The sequence below is a fragment of the Diospyros lotus genome, chromosome 12 (assembly GCF_014633365.1).
Source record: "Diospyros lotus cultivar Yz01 chromosome 12, ASM1463336v1, whole genome shotgun sequence".
Taxonomy (NCBI): domain Eukaryota; kingdom Viridiplantae; phylum Streptophyta; class Magnoliopsida; order Ericales; family Ebenaceae; genus Diospyros; species Diospyros lotus.
The window spans coordinates 33699943-33709527 of NC_068349.1; positions in this window are offsets into that span (position 1 = coordinate 33699943).

The following is a 9585-nucleotide window of genomic DNA, read 5'->3' on the forward strand; positions in this document are numbered from 1 at the left end:
AAAATGCTATGGAAATCTTTGATTTCTAGGATTTATGTAATTTTATATTTGATTAGATTTAAACATTTTAAAAAATGTTGAGTATTCTTTCATGGCAATCTTACATTTCTATGTTTAATTTATATGCAACATTTTTGGAAATTCATGTTCTTTTTTCAAAATTATCCTTATTTGATTTTTTTTTTTAAAATGATAAATTTCTTCAACTATATAAAATATTAGGACCTACAACATCTTTAGAAAGTAAAAAAATAATAATAATTTTTTATATATTATGTATATATAGCATGTGTATATATATTTGTATGAATATATACTTTAATATATAATATTTTATAATAAATAATATAAATGTATTATAATATATGTTTATATTTAATATATATATAAATATACATACATATATGTATATATAATATAAATATTTCATATATATAATATATAATATATTTGTATGGAGTTATAAAAAAGGTAAGGGGTGTTTTAGTTTTTTTCTTTATTAAAAACATTTCCAAATTTATGGGAAACTTGGATTCCCAACCCTTTCCATGAAATTTTTTTTTGTGAGAAAGTTACTTAAAAATCATTTTCGATAATCTTATTTTTTAGGATTTTTTTTATAAAAAAAATATATCAAATATGAGAATATAAATTCTCAACTTAACATTTTCAAGAATCTTAAAATTTCTCTTATATCAAACGCCCCTAAAGGTATGCGTGATTGGCGAAATAGAGGACAATGGAAAGAGAAAGAGATGGAATTGCCATGTTTAGCATAGGCTGTAATAGAATGGTCATTCTATTTACACACCGATCATCTTTAATTTGGGTTAGTAGATACAAGAGTTCTTCTACAGGACCAGACATGTTAACAGACAAGCTTACAGAATGGGGGCTAAAAGACTAAAATGATTTCACTCACATTGCATTGAAAAAAATGCAATGCAATGTGAACGAGGATATTTTAGTCCTTTAATCCCATTTTGCAAGCCTGTCTGTCAACTTATCTAGCTCTCAAGAATTTTTCGTAAATACAATTTGTGTTCATACTACGAAGATAAAATAGAGAAAAATTAGTAATATGAGAGATCGATGTAATTTATCTAATAATAAAATATTAACATAGACAATGATTAAAGTACAATAAGTGCAATTTATTTTTCATATAAAAGGTATTTATTATATTTTATTTTTAATTTCCAAACGGATATTAGTTAATAATAAATACATCATGTTTTAAGAACATTTAATAATTAATAAGATTGTTTGAAAGAATAAGGTGTAATAAGAGATTGTTTGGCTTATTCTTTTGTTTTTAGTAGCTTTTAAATTGTTGAGCTTTTGAGTTGTGTAATGCTTAAAAATTGTATAACGTTTAAAATGAGAACGTACTTGCATAAATATTCTTTTAAACTATCAGTTAATAATTATATGTTTGGTTGAAAGAGTTGATAAGTTATCAAAATTTAACAAAAAAAAAAAATAAACATGTTGAATAATGCAAATAAATTTCATAAAAATACTAATTTTAAATAAAAATATCAAATATATTAATTCAATATGCATTAATATATATAATATAATATGTGATATATATAGTGTACATAATCATAGATGGGGGCGTTAGTGACGGATAATGGCGATAGTGGTGGTTGGAGATGGATTTGGCAACGATGGGTTCAGAGAAGTCAGAGGATGAAGAAGGATATAGATTGGAAATGTGTGTTTCATTTGAGAGTAAATAAATATCTTAATTAGTCAATGTAAAAAGCTCCTAGTAGAAGGGGAAATTTTGTCAAACACTGGTGAATTAGCTTTTAAGGCTTTGTTTGGCTAAGTGGTTTGGCCGCTTATAAGCTATTAGTGTAACTTATAAGCTATTAAGTGTTTTTTAATTAAGTGTTGACAAACCCAAATAACTTAAAAGTTATATAGCTTAAATGTTATTCTAATAACGTTTTGCAAAGCTTATCCCCCTCAGCTTTTGCAAAATGCTACTAGAATAAAAACTGCTTTGATTATATAAATTACCTATTTACCCTTAAACAAAGCACCATTTTTCAACTCATATCCTTCTTTTTCAACGCCTTGCAACCAATTTCTCGCCCACAATGTCGCCCATCGTCTATTGCCATCCGCCTCGCCATCGCTTCCAGCTCTTCCGTCGCCAGTAGCCACCGCCTCTAAACCCATCTCCATCGACCGCTGCCTCTAGCCTTATTCGAATACCTTTGACTATAGTCTCAATTGTCGTTCGCGCCTCCATTGTCAGCTCCATCCTTGGTGGCTCCCCGATCACTGCCTCCCCCTATCACATATGTATAGTGTGTGTATATATATATATATATTGTATAAATCTAATGATAATATATTCAAGGGAAAAAAATAAAATGCATATATATATTGTATTAATTAATATATGTTTTAAATAATTATGTATAATTTATTAACATTTAATGATAAAATTTTACATAATCAACATGTCTATTTTTGTCTTTTTATCAAGTTCTAATAGTTTATCAGTTTTTTTTTCAAACCAAATATATAATTATTCAATTGATAATTTAAAAGCACATTTATTCAAATACATTATCAATTTAAACACTACTCAACTTAATTAAAAGCTTTATATCACTTAAAAGTTGAGCAACTTAAAAGGTGTAATTTGAAACGCTTAGCCAAACAAAGCCTAAACATAGTAGCGTTTCGTTTAAGCTGTTGGATGTTGACAAACATTTCAAAAAAATAAGCTACACAACTTATAAGCTAAATTAATAACTTATAAGTTATCAAATCAATAAGCCAAACACCCTCTAAATGAATGTTATCTAAAAAAATACACTTATTATCCTTTAACAACACCTCTTAAGCCAATAATTAACATTATTCAAAATTTAATTGTGCCACAAAGTGTTTATTTCTCTATTTTTTGAATAGTATAATCCATATCCCTAAAGTTTAAAAATTTATAAATATGTTGCCCGATTATTAGTGTAACGCCCCATTTTCCCGAAACGCTCGTTATAATAAATAAATGAATAACTCAAGGATTTCAGGGTTATATATTTTTTTTTCACGAATAATACTAGAATAGCGTTTGTACGTGAATAGTACACCAGCTAAGTTCCTAGGAAAGAGAGATGGGTCACAGACGGACACACTTAAGTACCAAGTTTTTCTTTAGCCAGAACTTTTCTAGACATGCATTTCCACTACACAACACTTAAATCCATAACTTCCCCAACAATCCCGATTACTTTCTCAGCACATCAAACTTAGAATCATCAAGCTAAGACAGATAATATCATCATAAATGTGGAAGCTAGATCGAAACCTATTATGGTACATAACCGAAATCATCTCATACATAACCTCAAAATCGTACCATTGTTTAACATTACATCATCGAAATAGAAATACATCAAAATCCAAAATACATACTACGATCCACCTACAAGTTACCGTCAATCCTCGGCAATTCCTTTCCTTTTGGCACCGCTGTTTTCACCTTGAACGTTTGAATATTTCAGTGATATTGTCCAAAATTAGACGTTGAATCATCTAAGTGAGAATTCAAAAATATTTTCATGAATGTATACAAGATATAAAACAACAGAAACATCACGATAATCCCAGTCCAAGAGAATCCCACACATCATTTAACTCTAACCGGGGAAAATGCAATATCTCTAAAGGCAACACAACAACATCGATACATTGGCATAACACAGTCCTAGCTTAAGAGGGAGCAACGTCACTGCATAAACTTGGGAACCACCCCGTCGTCATTACGTTCCCACTCAGAAGCTTTCGGAGCATGACAACACAAATCTTGGCTATATGATGATCAACACCATCTTGAGAATCTACGTCCACCTCAGAAACAATACTGCCGCTCAAAGGCCTCATGGGGTGGTGTCCACTTGTAGCCCCGCCACTTGAGCCGACCTGGGGTGGTGTCCACTCTCAGCCCCGCCCTTTAACGATTCACAAGGGTGGTGTCCACTCTCAGCCCAAGTTGCAAAGGGGTATTTTCCCTTGGCACACATCCCTAGTGCTGTCACTTCAAGTGCCACATCATGCGTTGACATCCCAATCCCACATGTACAACCTACCACCCTAGTGTAACTTCCCTGCCCGCCAAGCCCGGCACAGAACCCCAAGTAATCATCGCAGCACATAGCCCGAGATACCCCTGTACGCTATTCAGTCAACACCCTTGGGGAATTACGGCTACACTATCGGGGCAACATCCCAAGTTGACATCCCATAAAAACATGCCAATGCCACAAACCATATAAAACCACATCTCATGCACATAATTTATCACACAAAATTCAATGCACATGCTTAAAACATTTCGAGACGAACCCATATGAAATCAACCATCACAGGTTAAAACCAAACACATGCAACCAAATCATTTGCACGGAAACAAATCGAGTTTAGGAGAATCCAAACCAAGTTTTAGGGTAGGAATTCTCACCTTTGACAAATTTCAGGATACATTGAGAAGCTTGCATTACCTCGATTTGAGTGCCCAACCTCAATTTTCGTGCCAACCTCAAACTTTGCACAAGTTGCTTCACCTCAAGCCTCAAAGTATCCTAATCATCATTTCATCCATCAAAAGTCTATTTTTCCTTAATTTCCTCTCATTTTCCTCATTTTTCTCCCATTTTTCCTCACTAATCTTCTAAAATAAATATCTACACAACTATTTTCTCCAATATTTTTACACAAAAATTCCTAAAATAATATTCTAAGAATATTTAAAAAAAATAAGAAAATAACTCACCTGCACGCACCCCCATGCGTATTTCATGAGTCCTGCGAGTGAAGTCCAGCGCGTGTGCTTCACGCGCCGGTCATCTTTTCCAGCTCCAGCACACCGACGACGAGAGAAAGCTATACCTTGAGAATCCTCTTTTCCAGTCAATCACGATGGCACTTCTTGATGCCCAAAAGGAGCTCCGGAAGGCCTTCAATCGGCCGCCCAAAGTCTCAGCCAACACCACTCCCTCCCAACTCCGGCCAAGCTCGAAACCCACTCAAACCGACACCAAAATGAGCCAAACTCTCTAGAAACGATATACTACCTCCAAGGATCAAAATCCCCTTATTGAAACCTCTCAATTCGTTCGATTAAACTCTCGATTTGAAGCTCAAAATATAAAGTTTCGGGCTGAGCCCTAGCTTTATTTATAAGCCAAATTGGACCTCAAAACGGCCATGGGTGTTTGACCGAATGCCTTAAACGCCTCACCCATCCCTTGGACGACCAAAATTCATCTACAAAATGCCTCGAAAGGCCATTTACAGGCCACGACCAATTGACCGAACCATGGTCGGTTTTCTTGATTTTTCGGCCACCTCGATGCACGCCATCAGCATGGCTTGGGTCCTTGAACTTCCCCAACCCGAGCTCTCGAGATCCCAATGGTTGGATTCCCCTGGTCGGCAACTGGCAGTGATGGTCGGCCATGGCACCTTCAACTTTCTGTATTTTGCACATTTGTCTCTTAATTTCTAACTTTTTGCATTTTGCCCCTATTTCCTCAAGCCCCTGATTTTTCTATCATTTCCATTAAGATCCTCAAGTTCTAAAATCCTCATTTCATCCCCAAAGATCCTGAAAAATCATCCTTTAGACCTCTCTCGAGCAATTTTGAGAAATTACACTTAGGCCCAAATTTTTATTTCTACTGCAAATTCTCCTGATTCAACCCAAAATCGCTCAAAGGTTGTTTTACTTACAAAATTAAGATCTCTCAAGGGTTCTGTTGTCATTTCAAAAGTCCCTCACGACAATTCAATTTTTCAACCTAATCCGAAGCTGTACCAAAAATTGCTCTCGATCAATTTTCTTTCGATGCCATAAATTATTCCTCAATATACTCGACATTGCCATATCATTTTCTTTAGGCATCTCAACTCCCGAGTACTCCCTGCAGTCGATTCGGTCAATCTATCGAGCTATTCTGATACCTATTTTCCTCAAATCTCATTTTTTTAATAAAATATTTATTTTCTATTTAACCCAAAGTTCTTGGGTGTTACAATTAGCAAATCATCTTTAAATTATCTAACAACCTCTATTTCTTCGATAATAGGTAATGGTAGCACCCACGCTGTTTTTCCTCTCTTACTTATTTTGATGGAGATCGTAGCCTGTAACACAAATGAGATAGGTTCAAACAATCATAAATGTTTTTTTTTTTTCTCTTTGTTTTTAAAATTTTATTTTAGCCCACTCTTTAATTTATAGAGGCCGTCTTAACTCTTTAAGATAGACAAATGATTCTTGTAGTTAGAATTTTTATTTTAACTTATCTTATGTTTGGAATTAGTGGTAATTGGGATGTATTTGATGAACACATTAAGAATTTTTGTTGGACTGTGTTCCAATGTTAGGTTGCATGGAAATTGATACAATAAATATTTTCGATACGAATAAAAATGGGAAAATGATATTTTTTTTAAAATAAGAAACGAAAATGCGGATAAAGTGTAAATTAAAAAAAAATAGAGTTTTTTTGTAAATATAATTTTTAATATAAAAAATTATTCGAACATAATACAAATAAACATAAATAATAGATATAAGTTTCATAATAATTAATAGTCAATATCTTTTTCTATTAAAAATGGAAAATAATAGTTAATGATATTATTGTTGTAATTAATTTGAAAGTAAAATGATTGTAATACCCCCATATCTATGTGAGGTCACCGTGTAATTTAGATGAATTTAAAATATCGAAAATGAGGTTTAAAAGTAAATAAATCGTCGAATCGAGCGAAGGGAGTTCCTCAGACCCTAGATAATTAAGAAAAATGATATAGCATCATCAAGTAATATAAGTTATGATTTCTGGTGATGAAAGAAATTGGATCGGGAACAGTTTTCGGTACAGCTGTTGATCGGGCTGAGAAAACCAAATAGACGAAAGAGACATCCAAAAAGTCAACGGAGCATATCAAGGACTAATATTTGATGTATAGAACAACCCTTAAGTGATTTCGGGTTGAATCGAGTGGATTTAGGATCAAAACCATCAGTCGGGCCTAAATGTAATTTTCTGAATTTACCCGATGGAGGTCAAAATGGTAATTTTTTGGAAGTTTCAAGGGAGAAATGAGAAGTACTAATCTTGAGGGTCTTAGTGATGGTGCTGGGAAGATCAAGGGCTTGAGAATAAGGACCAAAATGTAAAATGAACTTTCAAAGGGGCTAAAATACAATTTTTGAAAATCTGCCAAAGCATGGCAGATCTGGCCGCAGATTTGGCTAGAAAATTTAGAGATTTGGGCAACAAATCTCGTCAGGGCATGGCCAAGGGTAGTCTAGGAGGCGTGTGAGAGAAGGTATGGCCGAAAATTGGCCACGTGGGGGTCGGTTTTGGCCTATAAATAGCAAAGGGTTTTGGCCGATTTTGAAGCACCAAATCGCTCGAGTTTGAGGGCGAATCGAGGGAAGCCAATAAGGGGCTTTTGATCCTTGAGGCAAGATGAGCGTTTCTGGTAAGTTTCATGAATTTTCGACATGTTTTGAGGGTGTTTCGAGGGCTGATCGGAAAAACGAGGCGAACCGTCGCACCGCACTTGTAACTACCCGATTGGGGGGTTTTCCGGTGTCTTTTCGGTTGGAGGTCGGTGCCATTGTGATCGACTAGAAGTGGGCTTTCGATCGGTGTAAGAAAATCGGGCATCAAAGCATTGCCGGTGACCGAAAAATTGAAAAAGACGACCGGCGCGTGACTGTCATGCGCCAACCAAATCATCCAGACCATGCGTCGTGCATGAGGACGCATGAAGGCTCAGGTATTTTGGATTTTTTTTTATTTTTTTTTAAAAATTATTTTATGAATTATTATGTAAAAACATTTGAAAAAATAGTTGCGTAGATAATTATTTTGGATTATTAGTGATAAGAAAACGGGAGAAAAATAGGAAAATATGAGAAAATTAAGAAGAAAATTGATGGATAGATATGATAAATAGGGTGTCTTGCGGCTTAAGGTGGAGTGACTCGTGCGAAGTTCGAGGAGGGCACGCAAGTCGAGGCGTGTCGCACTTTTCAAGGAAATTTGAGTTGCGTCTAAAGGTGAGTGGTTCTATTGAAAAACTTGTTGGTGGCATATGAATGGTTTACTATGAATGTTCATCCCTATGGCTAGGTTTATTGATGGTTTTACAAATGATTATTTACGCCTATATTAGATTTCTTTCGGTAAATTGCATACATTGATGATGAAGGATTTTCGGAAGTGGTAGCCGCACGTTCCCTTCTTGCCTCTCTGAATGTACCTGCAATGGAGACGGGGCTTGCTCCCCCGGTCGATCTCCGATGATTAAGTTAGTTTTTGATTTAGGGTTCCTTGTCCCCTTTTAAACTATGTTAATTGATGGAAAGATCAGGAGAGTCTCCCACCTTCTTCGCTTACCTTTTCTCGGGATAGGGATCATGAGGGATCTTCGGGATCTTCCTCCCGCCTTCTTCGGGACTTTCCCGATAAGGGTTTCGCGATAGCCTCCGCCTCCGAGGAGTTCGGGATAACTGTTGCCTCCGTGATCTTCGGTGGGATAGCCTGTTCCCGAGATCTCGGGGGTTTCTCTATTGAGTGCTTATCTGATTGACGTGGCAATGCCTATCTGCTGTGTATCTTTTGACCGCTGTTAGGTATTCGTCTCGGCGTAATTATGGGACCGAGGGCGTTCCCCTCATCAATTGAGATGTTGATTTTATGCATGTTATGATTTTTTAACATTGGCATGTTGTGTGGTCTATGTGGGACGTGAGTTGTAATCCTGTGACATAACCCTTGAGTGATAGCACTCGGGATGCGTGCCAATGATTAATGCTATGTGACCCACTTGGGACGGGGTTGAGACGGACTTCACCCTACGGTACTCAAGTGGCGGGACTGAGAGTGGATACCACATCTGATTCCTTTGAGCAATAGCACTAATATCGAAGTGTCGTTGATTTCGGGGATAGTGCTGATGTGATACTCTTGGGGCTAGGGCTGCGTTGGGTTCTGGAATGCTTTTTGAGTAGGAGCGTAATGTCTAACAATGACAACGAGGTGATTCCCGGGTTCATATGTCGAGGTTGTCCCTCTTAAGCAGGATTGTGTTTGCCAATGGGTTGAGGTGGTCATGTCGCCTTTAGAAAGATTACATTTTCCCCGGTTAGGGCTAAGTGCTATGTGGGATTCTCTTAGGCTGGGGCATGTTAGGATTTGTCGATTTTATATATGATTTTGCACATCTGCATGAAAATATTTTTGAACTCTCACTTAGATGATTCAGCATCTAATTTGAACTATGTCCCTAGAATATTTAAACGTTCCAGGTGAAAGTAGTGACGCCAAGGGAAAGAATGTCGTCGAGATGTAGCTGATATGTTTAGTTTTCGTAAGTCCTTGTCTATAATTGCGATGTTAAGAGATTATGTAATATTTTGATATTTTCATGTGAAACATCGATTTGGTTATTGTAAAAGGAATTGTCGATTATATATCATTGAGGTTTCGATCTTACTTCCGCTGATGTGATTGATAATATCTATCTTAGTCTATT